Source organism: Manis javanica, chromosome 14 (genome assembly GCF_040802235.1).
Source record: "Manis javanica isolate MJ-LG chromosome 14, MJ_LKY, whole genome shotgun sequence".
Taxonomy (NCBI): Eukaryota; Metazoa; Chordata; class Mammalia; order Pholidota; family Manidae; genus Manis; species Manis javanica.
The window spans coordinates 73,956,889-73,974,630 of NC_133169.1; the positions used below are offsets into that span (position 1 = coordinate 73,956,889).

At 43.9% G+C, this 17,742-nt stretch overlaps 1 pseudogene; it reads left to right on the forward strand.

Annotated features, from left to right (window-relative positions):
• LOC118972190 (protein Shroom1-like) overlaps positions 1 to 17,742 on the forward strand; it is a 111,383-nt pseudogene that overhangs the window by 38,915 nt on the left and 54,726 nt on the right.

Consider the following 17,742-nt stretch of genomic DNA (forward strand, 5'->3'; position numbering starts at 1 on the left):
TCTCGAGATAGTCATCTGCCCTCTACTGAGCACAATTTGTCAGTTAATGGTGTGAGAACCTGCTGCGTGGCAGCCTGTGAGGTTTGCAGTTGCTCTCTGAGCTCCAAGGATGCACTGGAAGCTGTTCGTGGAAGTGTCTACCAGTACCCTCCCCACCCACTCTGTCTCAGCCGAAATCTCACCAAATCCTGGTGACAAGAGGTAGAGGGAAAGAGCCAGGCCCGGAAGTCAGGCTCTGCCATTTGTTTGCCATGTGACAACTTTTTGTCTTTTCCTGGCCTCATGCATGCTGGTACCTCTCACTGTTAGGGGCAGGTCCTGCCCGCCCCTCCAGCGGCCCGGAAGCACTGGCTTCGCAGGGCAACAGTTGCTCTGCACAGCTCTGACACGCCTGTGGGGAAAGGAACATTAGGACCCCGAAGCTTTCTCTTCATCTTCCAGACACCCAGGGCTGTAGATCTGGGAGGCGGCCGCTGTACAGGTGTGGCTCCTCTGGGGTTAGGAAAGGTTAGTGGAAGTAAAACGCAATGTTTATTGATCTCCCCTAGTGTTTTATCTTCCAGGGCCTCACTCTCTCTCACTGGTGTGTTGTCTTTAGAAGGTTCTGGACAAGTCTGAAGAATATTTGGCAAATGCAGCCGGAATGCCCATCTTTTCTACAGGTATGTTACCTCCTCAGGACAATGAAAACTGGTTTTCTTGGTAGCCATAGAATTCTTTGCCTTTCTGTGTTTTCCACTGTGCATCTGGAACAGTGTTTCCTCTCAACAGCCTCAGGAGCTGGTTTTCTTAAACAAGTGAGAAAAAGGAAGATGATTAAAATGAACCAAAACAGAAAAAAGCATTGAAGGGTGAGATCTCCATCTCATTTATCTAGCATTATAAAATCTTATTTACCTTGACTAGTATTTCCCTATTTCATTTCATTCCTATGTATTCATATATCAAATCAACATGGTGTTACTTGTCCAATAAAGAGGAACTGAAAGTTAAGATATTCAATTGCCCAGTAGCCACAGGGACCCTTTTCTGTGTAACACCTGACTGGTTAACAAATGGAATTCTGCTTATGGATTCTGAGCTCACAGTGTTCTTCACAAGAACTGTCACAGCAGAAGCATGGCTGCTCATCTGTAAAATCCATATCTGCCTTTGCTGGTTCCCTCAGGCATCTCCCTGAACTTGAGTGGCTGGTGGCAGGTGGGTGCGCCCAGCTTTCCACTCCTGTGTCAGGAATCCCGGTCCTTCTTCCTGGTATCAGGAGCTGTGTCCAGGTCCCAGTACAAAGAGGGCGTCCAGCTCACTGTGGGTCTCCTTGCCAAGCTCCAGGCTTGGCTTGTTGGCTTGGAGAGAAGTTGTACCAAATCAGAGGCTTTCCCTTTTCAGCTGGGCCCAAGTCAATCGAGATTTCCCGTTGCTGAGAAATACTGCCCCCACCAACTTGAGTGCATGTGAACTTCCTAGAGCTCTGCCCTTTCTGTGTTCAGGTAACCCTCCTTTATCTGTAAAGCTATGACCTTGGCAATGGAGGGAGTTGGGGGTTCAAATCCTTTCCCTAAGGTCAGGGCTGGGCCCTGGGGCAAGGGAGGCAGAGGCTTCAAAGTCATAGAGTGGCTGGGAGCTTTGGTGTCATACCCATCACCTCGTTCAGAGGGAGGCGGCCCTTCCAGTGCTTGGAATGAGGGACTTGGTCACCAGGGTGAAGGAGTTGCCTGGGGTCCTGCGCTGTGAGCTGCTAGACTTGGGCCCTATGATCAGTAAATTCTGGGATGAAAGCTGAAGAGAAAACTGACAGAGATTTACCTCTGAGAGTGGCTCCCAGAAGTTCTCTTGTGTTTCTGGAGTCCCCATGGAGTCTGCTCAGGCTTGTTCTGGACTTAGGTGGTTTTAGCCATGCCAGTCTCCTGTCCGGGAGACCCTTCTGCCCGGTGGCTGGGTGGCAGAGGAGCTGATCCTCGCTCGCCCAGGGGCTGTGTCTGACTTCAGGCTGGGAGCTGCGACCGGGAGCCAAGCCCTGGCACACCTGGCTCCCGGAGGACGGAAGGTGGGGCCGGGTGTTGGGTGGGCACAGCAAGCCTCTGCCCCGGCCCCTTCCTCGGTTGTCCGTGCGCCTCTCCCCGAGTCACCATGGGGCAGCTGACCGCACCAGCTCGGCCCCGCTCCTCCTCTGTGCCTCCTGCCTGCTCTCCAGCCCTGTGTTGGCCTCTGCCACCCCCGCTCCAGCTTCTCTGGCTAAGAAAAAGGAAAAAAAAGTTCAGTTTCACAGACACATCGGTTTTCCTTGTGCGCCCCCTTTTCTTCTCTGGGGGTTTCCCAGTGGCTACTGTGGCATCTGCGTGCAAAGGGGCCAGGCTTCAGGCGGAGGATCGGCTCTGCTGTGAAGGCCCAGTTTTCCTCAGTGCCCTTGTCCTGCCTCAGTGGCTGTGCGGGCTAGGCTTGCGAGCCCTGACCTGAGGCTGCGGCCTCAAAGGCAGTGTGGCTTGTAGGGATGAATCCTCTTAACCCCAAATGGCTCCACTGTGGCTTGGCCGCCAGAGCCCTTTAGTGCACTGGTTGTGCGATGAGCCACAGCTGGCGGCCCCTTCAGCCCCTGCCTCTGTGCCCTGACCCCTCTGCAGACAGTGGGCTCCTCTGGCCGGCTCTGTCTCCCCCTGAGGGCTGGGGCCTGCATGCTGGCACCTGGCCACTGCCAGGAGTTTGTGAAGATGCCTAGGTGGAGGATATGAGAGGATCAGGGCGTGGGGGGCTTCACAGTCAGTAACACTGTCTAGGGTGGAAAGAAAATTTTCCCACAGTCCTAGGAGCTGAAAACAAGGGGGCATGTAGAATCAAGACCACTTCCTTTGGGGCTCATGTCTGAAGTGGGAGATGCAGATCTGATCATCAGATTCCATCAAAGTGCCACACGCAGGCCAGGTAGGCTGGTTGGGAGCTCCAGAACCAGGGCGTCAGTCCAGCCTGCAGTTCAATCGTGTCTGATGCAAGGGAGCATGGAGAGTCAGCTAATATCTGTGATTTCCAGAAAAATCAATTTGTGTCACAATCAGACTGCGGAATTAGAGTGAAGGAGGTGCCCAAGCAGCTGATGGGGGTCTTTCGAGGGAAGTGGGTTTCAGTCATGGATTTTACATTTACCAGAGGGGAGCAAAGGGAGCCCAAAAAATCCGATGTCTCTGGCCCTCAAACCCGCCTGGAAGAGCCTGTGTCCTGTTGTCTGTCCCTGAAGACTCTTCATGGTCTGACTCCTGACACCAGCCACCAGCAGGGACGGGAGCTGTTCCTCCACCAGGGAGGAAGCAGGCTCCTCTGTGCAAGGAGTGAGGTTCTCTTTTGGCTGCCCGCGGTCAGGACCCAGCCATTCTGGAGGGCTCTTGGCTGTTCTGCCCGTCCCAGGCGGGGTGGGTCACGGCAATGCTCGTGCTACCTGGAGGCCGGTGCCATGAGAGTGGGCTGGGAGATGCCGTGGAGAAGAGAGCACGGGTCCTGTGGGTTGTTAGAGCTCCTGGGCTGAGACTTGGGCGGAGGCAGCAGGAACGAGGCAAATTGCCTCTGCTGCTGGATGCCAAGCCGACCTTCAAAACCTCTCCTGATGATGTATTTATATTCTTTAACAGGCCATTGCTCTTCGAATGTAGGGAGCTGCAAGGAAGGAAAGCATTAGGCCGTGATCTTCCCATCCAGAAAAATCCTGTTGCTATTATCGAAAAAGAAAGACATTTTTAGAAAACTTAAGCTACATAAAGGGAAAACAGAAAAGCTCTGAGCCTTGTTGCTCTACCCTGTCCTCATAGATAACTGTTACAGTTTCTCAGGGATTCCCTGGGGGAAAAATTAGGCACATACTTGCATATATGGAGCTAGATTCTTTTTTAAACTCAAAAAGGATTATACTTTTCTACATGTTGCTTTTTTTTCCCAAATAATAATTAAGCCTAGAGATTTTCTTTGTCAGTCAAAACAAATCTATCCCACCCTTTTTCATAGCTGCCTAGCGGTCCTTTTCTGAATATATTGCATTTTGTTAGTCCACCTGATGGTCACTCCTGTTGGTTTTGGTTTTGCTCTTACCAACAGTGCTATGACGATTTTGTATATATTTTGGGGGGAAGCTTTGCAATCAGTTCACAGAGTAAATCCTAGTAGTGGAACTACTCAGTCAAAGGGCAGATGATTTTTTTGTCTTGGTAGCCATCATCCTGCTGAAACCAGGATAGGCACGGAGGCAGGAAAATAGGCAGTGGAAATTGGCTTGCTTTATGTTTCTTCTTGTCAATTGTTTACATCTGTATTTCAGTTTCCTATTAAGCTGAGTTTTTCTTATTGATTTTTGTGAGTCTTGATAAATTAGTCTTTGTTGTATATGTTATATATATTTTTGAGGTTTTTCAACTTTCTTTTTGTGGGCATAGATAAATTTCAATGATCATGTAATCAAATTTGTCACTCTTTTTCCACTGTAACATTTGTGATTTGTGTCATATTTTGAAAATTTTGGAGTCAAAATCCTGCCAGTCTCTGACCAGCTCCATGACCTACAACCCTACTGCACAGGGTTATTTGTGGAAAGAATTGTAAGAGGATGTGTGTGTCAGGTGCCGCTGCTTGCCACTTGTGATACGTATGACTTAGCGCTAGACCCCACATTGGCCTACTAAAGTGCGTTTTCCCAAAGAGCAGTCTCTTCAGGAAGCATTTTGCTTCATCTGTAACTCAGTTGGTCTGGAAAGGTGTGAGGTTCCTCTTATGAGTGGGTGATGCAGTGGGTGATGAGTGGGTGCTGAGTGGGTGACGCAGTGGGTGATGCAGAGAACAAATGATCCAAATCAAGGTACCGGGTGGGCAAAGACTGGAGGCAGCAGGGCATTAGGGTTCTGGGATGGGGGACTGGAGCAAATGGGCGCATTGTGCTGTCACCACCTGGGTTTGGGGTGACGGCCCTTCCCTTGTCCTGGGTGTTCTCCTGACCTTTGATTTGTAAATTTCTTGGTAGAAACTTGGGGCTTGTACTCAGGGCCAAGGTTTGGAATTGGAATTTGCAAGATAAGAGATATAATGGCTTCTCTCTTCTCATGGGCGTTAGAGACAGTGGGACTTGCCTGGGGTCCAGGGCCTCGGGACAGAGCAGCTTTCTCCCTATCTGTGTGTGCCCATGTGTGTAGCTGGCTATATGGTAAGTCACTAGGCTAGAAGCCAAGCGCCCTGAAGCGCCTTCCTCACCCTCTGAGTGTCCATTCTGTTCTCTGTGTATCTCTCTCTGAAGAGGTGCTGGGCTTCCGTTGGCCCAGGGCCCCTTGGCATTGTCAGTAGGGCTGCCGTACGGGCACAGCTGCACTTTACTCCTCTGGTGGGAGGGTAGCTCTTGGGCCAGGCTGCGAGGTACGGGCTCTCTGGGCAGAGCCATAATCTGGGGTACAGCTTTGAAAATGAAGGGAGTTTTTTAACCTTGGCAGAGGACATCAATGGGCTTACTTTGAGGGCAGACCATTTAAGCTCGCTCTGGAGGTGCCGGGCCACGCCAGTCAGTGTGTTCATTCTGGCTGACATCTCTCAGACTACGTGTTTCTGAAGCTATTTTCCTTGGTCCTTCTTTCCCTTTTATACAGAATAAAACTTACAAAACTTTGACTTATTAATGTGGAATACAGTAAGAGGATCTATCTGTGCTTGGCTCCTCACAGTGGTTGATGAGGATTTTGTTATAAACTATTATTTAAAAAATATAATTTTAATTACCCCAATAGTACATTCATAAATATATCCTTACTTGAAAAGGAAAATCTTATAAAAAAGGCTGCAGGCCCCTTTGACCTGCCCGGTCTTGGCTCTTTCCCCACTTTCCTAAGGGTTGCTGTGGTACCCAGTTCGGCGTATGTCCTTCTAGACCTTCATTCGTGCACCTGCATACATACACACTGACCCAGGAAATCTGTAGGATTTGTGTGTCTACATGTGAAGCATTGTGTGTCTATGTGCTGAAAACATGAGAGGTAATATACCACATATCTTTCTACAGCTTGTGTTTTTCAGTTAAAAATATAGCTTGGTGATCCAGCCATGTTGGTACCCAGAGTCCACTTCATTTTTAAAACTGCCTCATGGTTGTGGTAGAATAATGTCCTTCTTTCCCTAAGATGTCCATGAAAGAAAAGACCGGGACCGCCTCCATTTTGTGTCCTCCATCATGAATAAGTATGACCCCTACATGACTCCTAGGCGACAGGACCACCTCCAGTTTGCTCTGTGTCCTCCATCTTGACCAAGAAGTTTCCCGCTCAAGCCACGCCCATTCCCGGTCAAACCATGCCCAGCAACCTGCGCACCAAGACCTGACCCTCCCCAGCCAATCAGCTAAGGCCACACCCATCACCCCACCAACTGCCCCTAGACCCCTATAAAATCTGTGCTTTCGAAACTTGCTCGTCTTTCCGGCGTCTGGCTTCGGTGCGCGTAGGAGATTGAGCTCGAGCGCTCGAGTAAAGGCTCTTTGCGTTTGCATCGGACTCAGTGGCAGAGGGACTCTGCAGATGTGATTCAAGGTGCAGAGCTTGCAGTGGGAGATTATTTTGCGTTCTGCGGGCCCAGCCATCACTTGTCCTGAACAGTGAAAGAAGAAGGTGGAAGGACAGGTAAGAGAGGGGTGATGTGAGAGGGGGGCAGGTGCCGGGTTTGAAGATGGAGGAGGGGCCATGAGCCGAGAAGGCAGTGACCTCTGGAAACGGGGGTGGCTCTCAGTTGGTAGCCAGCAAGAAAAGCAACCTGTTTTACAACTGCAGGGAACTGAAGTCTGTCGGCGGCCCGAATGAGCAGGCAGTAGCTTCTCTCCTAGAGCTGCCTGGCGGGAACAGGCCCTGTGATTTTGTCATTTTCACAATGTTATGTAATGGAATCTCTTTTAAGATGTGACCTTTTGAGATTGGCTTTTTTCACCCGCATGATGCCCTAGAGGTGCTTCCAAGTTACTGTGTGTATCAGTAGTTCCTTCCTTTTCTTTGATGAGTAATGTTCTTTCCATGTATCATGAATTAACCATTCACCTATTAAGGGAGGTGTTTGGTTTCCAGTGTTCGGCTGTTATGAGGAAAGCTGTCCTGAACAATCATATTTAAGTAGTGTGTGGATATAAATTGTTATTTCTCTGGGATTGCTTATCATATGATAAATCAATTTTTAGTTTGATAAGAAATTGCCAAACTGCTTTTTGGAGTGGCTGTACCACCTCACATTCCCACCTGCAATGTATGAGAAACACACTTTGTCTACATTCTTGTTAGCATTTGGCAATGTCACTGTTTATGTTACTGTTCAAATAGGCGTGGTGGTAGCTCGCTGTGGTCTTCATTTGCGTTTCCCTCATGGCTAATGATGCCGGACATCTTTTTGTGTGCTTGTTCGCCATCTGTATATCCTTTCTGGTGAAATGTCTCTTCATGTCTGTTTTTTATTTTGAGAGTTGCGTATTAGTCTGGTGGATGGTGGGTAGGGAGGCATGGTATTGTTTGGTGCTTTTTGGTTCTGAATGTAGGAGAAGAATGGAAGCTTCTGATGTTAGGACAGTCAGACATGGATGAAATGGCCATGCTTGTTTATATTTCCCCCAGCACTCCTTTGAGTGCCTGTTTCCCCATATCTTGGTAAATATTAAAGTTATTGACCTTTTTTTTTGTCAATTTGAGCGAAAATAGATCTGCCTTTGAGACTAAGCATCTTTTCAAAGGTTTTCAGCATTTGTATTTACTCTTCCTAGAGTTACCTGTTTGTAGCCTTTGCCACTAAATAAAATTAATCTTTAGTCACACCAATAATTCTGTTACTCATTTTTTTAAAAGAAAATTTACAAGTAAGGCTAATGTACTCCGAGTACCATCCTATTCCTTAACATACTGCCCCCAAACTTAGTAGGGGGTGGGTGTGCCAGCCTAGCTGTGGCCTGGTCGGTCTGGGTGGCCTGCGCTGGAATGACTGCTCGCTTCCATTAGGGTTTTCCAGGAATGTTCTCATTGTGAAGCCCAGCAAAGGAAACAAACATGTAAGCCATTTTTTAAGTCTCTGCTTGTGTCCAGTTTGCTGCTGTCCCATTAGCTAAAGCAAGTCATGTGGTTAAGGCCACCATCAGTGTGCGAGGGCACTGTTAAAAGGCGTAGGTATAAGGAGGCATGAAATGGGGGCCATTATAGAACCAGTCTACCATGGTCCCCCTTTGGCTGCAATTAGTCACATGCCTCCCATATGCAAAATATGCTTTCCCCCATTCCAGGATCCCCAAAGATTTTCCAGTCGTGTCCTTATACTTGGAGCCTAAGATCTCATGCTTTATAATCAGATCTGTATGTGGTTCCCTGGATGCAACTTCTCTTGGTCTGGGCCCTGTGAACTAAAGACAGGTCACAGCTGCCCCCCACCCCCACCTTTTCTTGTGGTGAGACAAGGACAGGACCACAGCAATAGATGCTCTCATTCAAAAGGGGAAGAATGGGAGGAATATTGCCTCACTGTCTGTAGCAATCCTAGAATCAGGTGGGAAAAATGTTGCCAGGTTCCCCTATTTTTGGTGGGTCTTAGCTTCTAGGTACTTGCTGCTTCAGAGGTGGTGAATGTGCCTTGATTCATCATCTTCCAAAGCCTTGGCACCACCCTCCCTTTTCCACTTCCTGCCTTGGTCACTCCTGAAGAGAAAACATGCTCTATGAGCAGTTTCTCATCTTTTCCTATCCATAGGTCACTGCACATTTTGAATAATTTCAACCCAGCCCAGAGGCACTTAGGATAATACAACCTTCTCAAAAGCTTTGTGGGTTTTCTGTGCATCTGATTCCATTTTCCCAAAACCATACCCATGATTGTTTAAGAACTTTGTCTTACCTAGGCTTAGTAACTGCTATTCTGGTCATGTCAGACAGTGTTCTTACGCTTTCCTAGGTTTGCCTATGTTCAGCTGAGAGAGTCTGTGGAGCAGCATCTTAAGTGTTTATTGAATCTTTTGCTTGTGTCCGGTTTTCTACTGCCCCCTTGGCCAAAGCAGGTCACATAGCAAACCCAGAGTCAGTATGGGCAGGTGTTGCAAAAGGTCATGGATTCAGGGAGGTACGAAAAAATGAGGCATTGATGTGTTCCATCTACCACAAAAGGTAATTTTGAAAAGTTTGGTGTGATGTGTGTGTGTGAACATGTTGTATGATATGATTCTGCATTTGTTGTTTTCATTCAGTAGTATCTTTTGGTGTGTGATCTATTCCCTTTTACTGCTATAAGAATGTCACCGTGTATGTATAGTGCATTTTACTGAGCCATTTCTGTGAGGAATAAACATTTAGGTTATTTCCAATTTTTTCACTATTGCTGTATTTCAGATAGTCTAGGATGTACCTTTTTTTCTCACTCTAACATCTCTGATTCATGATGTCTTAAAGTTATTTCACAGGGTTGTTCTTTTGTTGGTACACAAACAGTGCTGCACTTTGCCATCAGTGTTTGGTTAGATTTGATGAAACACGGTATCAGCATTGATGAACATGCTGCATGGACTGATCTCCAAATTCGTTGTAACCATTTATGTTCTTATCCTTGCTCTCTGTCCCTGCCAACATTGGTGCCTGGTTAGATGTTTTCTTGTTTAGCCAACCTGAAAGAAATGAGACGGTATCTCACTGCAGTGTTAAGTGCATATCCCTGATTAAACATGACCTCATATGTACTGGTCATTTATTTTTTCCTTTCTGTGAATTGCCTGTTTAAATCTGTTGCCTGTTTTTTTTATAGGGTTGTATTTTTCTTACTGATTAATAGGAATTCTTTATATGTGCTAGACTCTAATATTTCATTAATGCGTTGCAAATATCTTCTTCCAGTTTGAAGTTTATCTTTTCACTTTAAGTATAGAGTTCTTTTTTATAGATAATTTAAATGTTAATGGAGTTGAATTTTTAAAATCAGTCGTTTCTACCTGTATGCTTTTGTGTCTTAAAAATTCCTTCACTCCTACTACTCTAACTACTAATAGTGGTGTGCACTATTTCTTGAGCAGTTACGGTGTGTCAGGCACTGTTCTAAGTGCTTTACACGTACGTAGTCACTTGTTATCTCAACAACCTTATCAGATAGTAATTATTAACTCCACTCTACACCAAGGAAATGGGGACAAGTAGCTGTGGTAGGTTGAATAATGCCCCCTCCCTCCCACAAAGATAATCACATCCTAAACCCTGGAAACTGAATATTACCTTATATGACGAAGGATGAATATTACTTTATGTGGCTACCAATGTAATCAAGTTAAGGATCAAGGATCCTCGAGGTGGGGAGAGGCCCCACAGTGTCCGGGTGTGCCCAGGGGTGATCAGAGGTATCCTTATGAGAGGGAGGTTTTACTGCACAGAAGAAAAGGCAAAGGGACCGAAGTGGCAGTGAGGTGGCCACAAGCCAAGGAACGCCAGGAGCCACTAGAAGCTGGAAGAAGCAAGGGGCAGATGACATTTTCATGTTGTTGTCCATGGGTTTTGTCTTAAATGAATTATCTCTCTTTTTCTCCTTTTAGGAGGATTAGCTCATCTCTTTTTTTCTATTGGGTGATTTTTGTTCCTAGGAGATCTTTATATGTGTATGACACATGTACTTTCCAATAGGCAACATCACTTTTCACATGGTTTATGTTGTCTTCCCATTCAGACTTCTACATTTTTAATCCAATTGATCATTTTTTATTTATATATAGAGCTGTGATTTGCTTAAGAAGACTTTCTCTAACTTCACATTTTCTTCTAAGGTTTTGAGTCTTTTGCATGTTTAGGTTTTTCATGTATCTGTAATTTATTTTTGAGAAAAGTGGTTGGGGACATAATGTAATTTCTTACCCCACTATGGAGAATCGGTTACCACAGTCCCATTGTTAAAAGGCCCGATTTCCTCCCTCGGACCTGAAATGTCTGTCACACGCATGGATCCCTTTCTGGCCTCCCTGACAGTCTGCTGCTCCGCCGGCCTCTCTGTAATACAGACACTGTTCATTCTTCTAGTTCTACACGGTTTGATGTTCACAAGGCCAAGCTCCCCCTTTTTCAAAATGGTTTTAGTACTTTTCTATGTTTACATGTTTAAAAATTAAAAAGCATTTATTAGAGAAGCTTTAGAGCAGTTTAAGGTTCTTAGCAAAGTTGAGGGAAAGGTACAGAGTTTCCCGCACGCCCGTGGCCCCCGCACATGCACGGCCTCCCCCATGATCAACAGACCCACCAGTGGTGCATTTGTTAGATTCTATGAACTTCACCTGCCACCTTGGAACCACCCAAGACCACGGTTTACATTAGGGTTCACTCCTGGTGCTGTACATTCTTTGGGTTTGGACAAATGTGTGATGACATGTGTCCACTGTTGCCCTAAAAATCATCTGTGACCCATCTTTTCATCCCACCCTCCCCCCAAAATCCTGGCAACCACAGACTTTTTTACTGTCTCCATGATTCTGCCTTTTCCAAAATGTCATATAGTTGGACTTATACAGTGTGTAACCTTGTCAGATTGGCTTCTTTCACTTAGTAAAACATTTAATTTTCCTACACTTCTTTTTGTGGTTTGATAACTTATTTTTTTTAGTACTAAATAATGTTCTATCATTTGGTTGTATTGCAATTTATTAATTCACCTGCAAAGGACACCTTGGTTTCTTCCAAGTTTTGGCAGTTATGAATAAAGCTGTTATAAACATGTGGGTAGGTTTTTATGTGGAGATAAGTTTTCAACACCTGAGGGTAAATATGGAGCACAGTTGCTGGATCATATGGTAAGGCTCTGTTTAATTTTGTAAGAACTTGCTAAACTTTTTTCAAAGTGATTTTTGTATTTATATTTTCATATACATTTTGGAATTACCTTCTATAATTCCTTGAAAAATCTGGTTGATATTAAAATTGCAACTGCATTGACTTTATAGTTTATTTGAGAGAGAATTGATAACTTTGCTATAACCTTCTCCTCTCAAAAATGAGTTCTTTCTCCAGTTAGGTCACTTTTTATTATCTTCTAGTTAAGTCTTATAGTTGTACTATTTCTTGCACATTTCTTATCAGTTATATTCCAAGTACATAATGTACTGATACCTTTCTTTTCCTACTATGTATTATAATTTGTTAGTGCTAGCACATAGGAGCTATTGATTTTTTTTGTCATTAAAGTCTGACTTGTAGTCTTAGTTTTTTCTTTGTTTCTGGATTTGGGTTGTAGTAAGGGACATTTTCCACACTTTTTTTCAGTCATGCTGGATATTCACCCATTTTTTTCCCTAATACTTCTGTGGTTTCACTTTTTATTTTTAGCCCTTTGATCAGGTTGGAATTTATTCTGGGCTTGGTGTGAGGAACCAATCCAGTTTTGCCTTCTTTTCTATGACTGTATAGTGTGCCGCTACCATTCTTTCCTTTCCTCACCAATTTGAGCTACTGCCTTGATGTTGGCTACGTTTCCATATTTCTGGCTCTTCTCTCCCATTGGCCCGTCCGGCGAGGCAGGCGTAGTACCATGCTGTTTTATCAGAAGGGCTTTACAATGTATATCTGGTAGGGCTGGTGTGTACATGTGTGGGTGATTTATTCATTTTAGTGCTAGTGGACCCTTTCATTTTGCAGACACATATCTCTCTTCAGCTGTGGAAGATGTTTAATGTTTATTTTTCATGAGTTTTCTTAATGTAGTTTCCATTATCTTTCAATTCCTTGGTGCCCTGTTTTGAAAGTGTTTCTGCCCCTCTGGTTCATTGTTTAGGTTTGTCTATTCTGCAACTCAGCCCTTTTATTGAGTCTTTTTACTATCAACAGCTCAATTTTTATTTAGATTGGTGTGTTTTCATAACCTTCTTCTTAATTTGCTATCCTCTTAGTTTTCAAAGTATGTAAAATATTCTTAGGATAAAAACTCCTGTCCGAATTGTTCTACTAACTCTATTCCCTTTGAGTTAGGTTTCCTATTTGCTAAGTTTGTCTCTCCCGCACGGTTGTGCAGTTGGGTGGCCCGTCACTGTGCACTTACCTTTAATTGTACGTCCCGTAGTGTCTGTCTGCTGTCTGCACAGGGCGTTTGTCGGAATGTGTGGGAACCGCCACTGCTGCTTGTATCAGGAAGGGTATCGTGGGGGCTGAGCTGATGGGCAGGGGGGAGCCTGGTTCTCTTTCCACTAGTGTCCTTTTGGGATACCACCTTGTCTTTATTACCCAAGCATCACATGCACTGCTCCTCCCTGGAGGCAGACTCCTTCTTGCTGACTCTTGGCTCACTGGGGATGGAGGTGGGGAGGTGCAGGATTACGTCTGTGTTCTTGTTTCAGCGTCCCTGCTAGTCAGTCCCAGTGACCCAAGCCTTGTCTGGCTATGTTTTCTACCATGAGCACGAAGCATCTTCCGTGTTGACACTATTTTCTTTTTTGGGGGCACCTGCATTGTTTTATATCTGGGCCAATGGCATCCCTCTTCATTCTCTCAGTTCTCCTTCTCTCCTTTTCTCTCTCTCTCCCCGTCTAACTCCGTCTCTCAGTCTGTCCCTTTTTTGTCTTTCAGCGTTTTCTCACATTTTGTGGTCAACTAGAGTTTCCTTTCTTGTTTTGAACACAAATATATATTGGTTATTAAAAGATTTTGCAAGTGTTTTTGTGGTATTGTTGCAGGAGGAGAAGGCTGTAGCCTTCATTTATTTTATCATCTTGAAACTGAAACTTCATTATTTTTTCTCTTTTCTTTCCTTTTTCAAATTTTGAAACAAATTTTTGTTTGTTAAAAAAAAGTTTAGAAAATTATAGCTACATCCAGAGCCTTATTTGTTTTAAAGAATAGATTATTACAATTTATGGTATATACTTGGTTAGTTGCCCTTTAAATAATAAGTATAGCAATGAGTTAATTTTTAAAATAGGATATATAGTAAAGTGCAGAGGATGGAATTCTTTCAAAATCCTTAAATTATTTACAGTCTGCATCTAACTTAAAAAATGTGTTCATTATATAGAAGAGAATAGAGACGTGTATAGCAAACACTGATGTACCCTGTTGTCTACTACTCCGGCCTGTCAGATATCCATATCTTGCCACATTTCCTTTAGATTAAAAAATAAAAGGTAGGATGTCACAGATACAGTTGAAGTCTCTTACATGGACTTCCTTTATCCTGTGCTCTTCACTACCGCTCCTAAGGAAACCACTGATGGGGTTATTTTGGTTATATTTATCATGCTTTTGTGCAATCATTACATATGAAAGTATCAACAGATAATGTATTATATTTTCCATGTTTTAAAAACTGTATATTAATGACATCATATTGTGCATATCTATATGTAATTTACATTTCAAATCAACTTTGTTTTATTTATTTAATTATTTATTAATTAAGGTATCATTGGCATACAATCGTATGCTCAGATTTCACATGAGCAACATTGTGATGTTATTTTTCAGGAAGACTGGTTATTTCATCTCACCGAGCCCTCTTTCTGGTGTTTCAGGAATTTTGGATTGAAGAGGGTTCTTGTGCCTTTTCATAGTCCTGGAGCGATGGGAGTCATCGTATGTGAGTGGCGTGGGTGTCAGCTTGGAGGACAAAGTCTCTCCTGCTTCCTGGTCCAGTCACAGTGCCTGTCTCTGCTGTCTGTGCCGGTAAGCTGCATGCAGGGGGCAGCCTCTGTGTTGATCCCCTAAGCTGCCATTGGCAGGGAGGCCCTTGGGATGGCCTGAGATGATGGTGGGGGTGTCAGGTGAACAGCGCGGGAATCTGCCACGAGTTCATAGCCCTTTTACGCCTCCCGGTCACCATGCCTGTCTCTGCTGTCTGTGCCAGTCAGTCACACACCGGGAGTGGCCTCTAGGTTGATCCCCTAAACTGCCTTTGGCTGGTGGCCCTTGGGATGGCCTAGGGAGATGGCGGCGGTTGCTGGCCAGCGATGTGGTTGTTTATAGGAAAGGCAAAGCCCTTTGGTGCTTCCCACTCACCATGCCTGTCTCCACTGTCTGGGCCAGTTGGTCACGCGCAGGGAGAAGCCTTTGTGTTAAACTGTGTAGTTGCTGTAGGCGGGGCTGCTCTCATGCTTGTCTGTAGTAATGGCATGGACAGTGGGATTGTGTGCAGGTACTGGCGGGGAGGAAAGAGTGGCAGGCTACTTATGGCAGTGAGGGACCTGGGGCTGCGTTGCCAATCTGGGGGATGAAGCCCCTGAAGCTCCTGAAAGTTCCCAACCTGCTGGGCTGAGTGTGCCAGGCTGATTTTGTGCACCTGTTCCTTCTGCTAAACTCTTGCCCCTTTAGCAGCCTTCTGACTGGTGAGAAGTCTTTCAAAGCACCTGCTATTCTTTTGTCCCAGGGCATCCTGTTGTGGGAACCTGTTCACAGTCTTAGTCTCGGACTTTGCTTTTCAGCCCCTCTGATCTCCAGAGCACCCTGCAGTGTGGGTGTGTGCTCCCAGGGTAGATTTCTAGGGCTGGGTATTTAGCAGCCCTGTGCTTCCACTCCCTCCCCACTCTGATTCTCCTCTTCTCACTGGTGAGCTGGGGTCGGGGGAGTGTTTGGTTCCCCTGGGTGGCGGGGTTTTTTTTACTTTACCCTTTTCTGTGAGATGTTTGCTTCTCCCAGATGTAGACTGGCTGGTGTACTGTTACTTGTGGTCACTGTTTTAGGAATAGTTAGTTGTACTTGCTCTATTTTCAAAATATATGTGGTTTTGGGAGATTGCCACCAAACTTCTCATGCCACCATGTTTTTCCCCTCTTCAACCTTGTTTTTTTAATTGAAATATAGTTGATATATAATATTATATTGGTTTCAGATGCACAACACTGTGATTCAATAATTATGTAGATTTCTAAATGCTCACCATGATAAGTGCAGGTACCATCTGTCAAAACACACAAAGAAATTACAGTATTATTGACTGTAATCTCTATGCTATCCTTCCATCCCCATGACTATTTTATGACTGGAAGTATGTACCTCTTTATCCCCTTCAGGTGTTTCACCCCCTCCTCTCCCAACTCCTCTATGGCAACCAGCAGTCTGTTCTCTGTGTTTATTAGTCTATTACTGTTTTGTTTGTTCATTTGTTTGTTTTGTTTTTTAGATTCTACCTACAAGTGAAATTATATGTGGTGTTTGTCTGACTTATTTCACTCAGCATAATAACCTCTCAGTCCATCCATGTTGTCACGAATAGCAAGAGCTCATTCTTCATTATGGCTGAATAATATTCCTTTGAATATATGTGCCACTTCTTTATTCATCTACTGATGGACACTTATATTGCTTCCATATCTTGTATTTATTGTAGCAATATTTACAATACTCAAGATGTAGAACCCACTTTGTGTTTGAGATTTATCCATGTTAATACATGTAGCTCTAATTTGTTCACTTAACAATCCATGCTGTAAATATACCACAATTTATTCTTTTGCTGATGGTCATTTAGGTTGTTTCCCATTTGTGTTTATTATAAACAGTGGTGCTATGAGCATTCTTTAAATGTTTCTTTGTGCATATACATTAGAGTCTCTCTAGGGTATATAGTTATAATTGTAGTGCTGGATTACAGGATGTACACATCTTTAACTTAATTAGTTTTTGCCAAATTGCTCTCCAAAGTGGTAGTACCAGTTTGCACTTCCACTTAGAAGTGTATGAGTCCCTGTTTCCACAACACTCATCAACAGTGGGTATTACTGGACTTAATTACTCCCGCACTTAGGAGGGTGAAATTGTATTACTGTGTAAACTTAAATAGCATTCCTGATTATTAATGGAATTGAGTAACCTTTCAATTTTTTATTGGCCATCAGGTTTCACTTCTATGATTTGCATGTTCATTTCTTTGCCCAGTTTTTATTGGATTGTGTTTTCTTGTTAAGAATTTCTTTAGTAGTAGTCTGGATATGAATACTTTGTTACATGACTATAAACATCTTGCCTCAGATTATGGCCTGTCTTTTCACTTTGCTTATGGTATCTGCTGGTATATAGATGTTAAAAAATGTACTTTTAAATAGGTACTATACTCACATGGTTAACAGTACTCTTAAGTATAAAGGAAATGATCTCCTCTCTTGTTCCCCATCTGTCACCCCTCCAGCACTTTTACTCATTTCTTGTGCATTCTTCCAGACTTTCTTTGTGTGCCTACTGTACGCGAGCAAGTACAAATACGTATCCCTCTGAGGGCAGATATATTTGTCTTTCCTTAATGGTTTGTATTTTTAGTCACTTGTTTAAGTTTTCTTACCCTGAATTTTCAAGATGTTTTATGTTTTCCTCTTAAGGTTTTATACTTTTACTCTAACTTTATCATATTTTAATATGGAAAGTTAATTGTCTTAGAACCATTGATTGAGTTGTGTGTATTTTCTCCCTGATTTGTTTTGAGGACTTCCTCTTGTGGTATGTATCTGGCTCCCATTTGTATGTAGGTCTGTTTTGACTTCGTTGCTGCTCAGTTTCATTGGTGTATTTATTCATCCCTGTAGAAATACAACTGTTTTAATTACTATAGCTTTGTAAGAAATCTTAAGATCAATCCTACCATTTCCAACTCCCCTGATTGTCTTAGCTATTCTTGTTCTCATTAGCATTTGGTTAGATTTGATTGGAATGGCATGAAATTTGTATATTAATATGGTGTAGAAGTTTTCTCTTTTGGATATTGAGCCTTCCTAGTCATGAACATAACACATCTAATTATTTATATAAGTATTTGAAGTGTCTTTGGTAAACATAATATTTTCTCTAT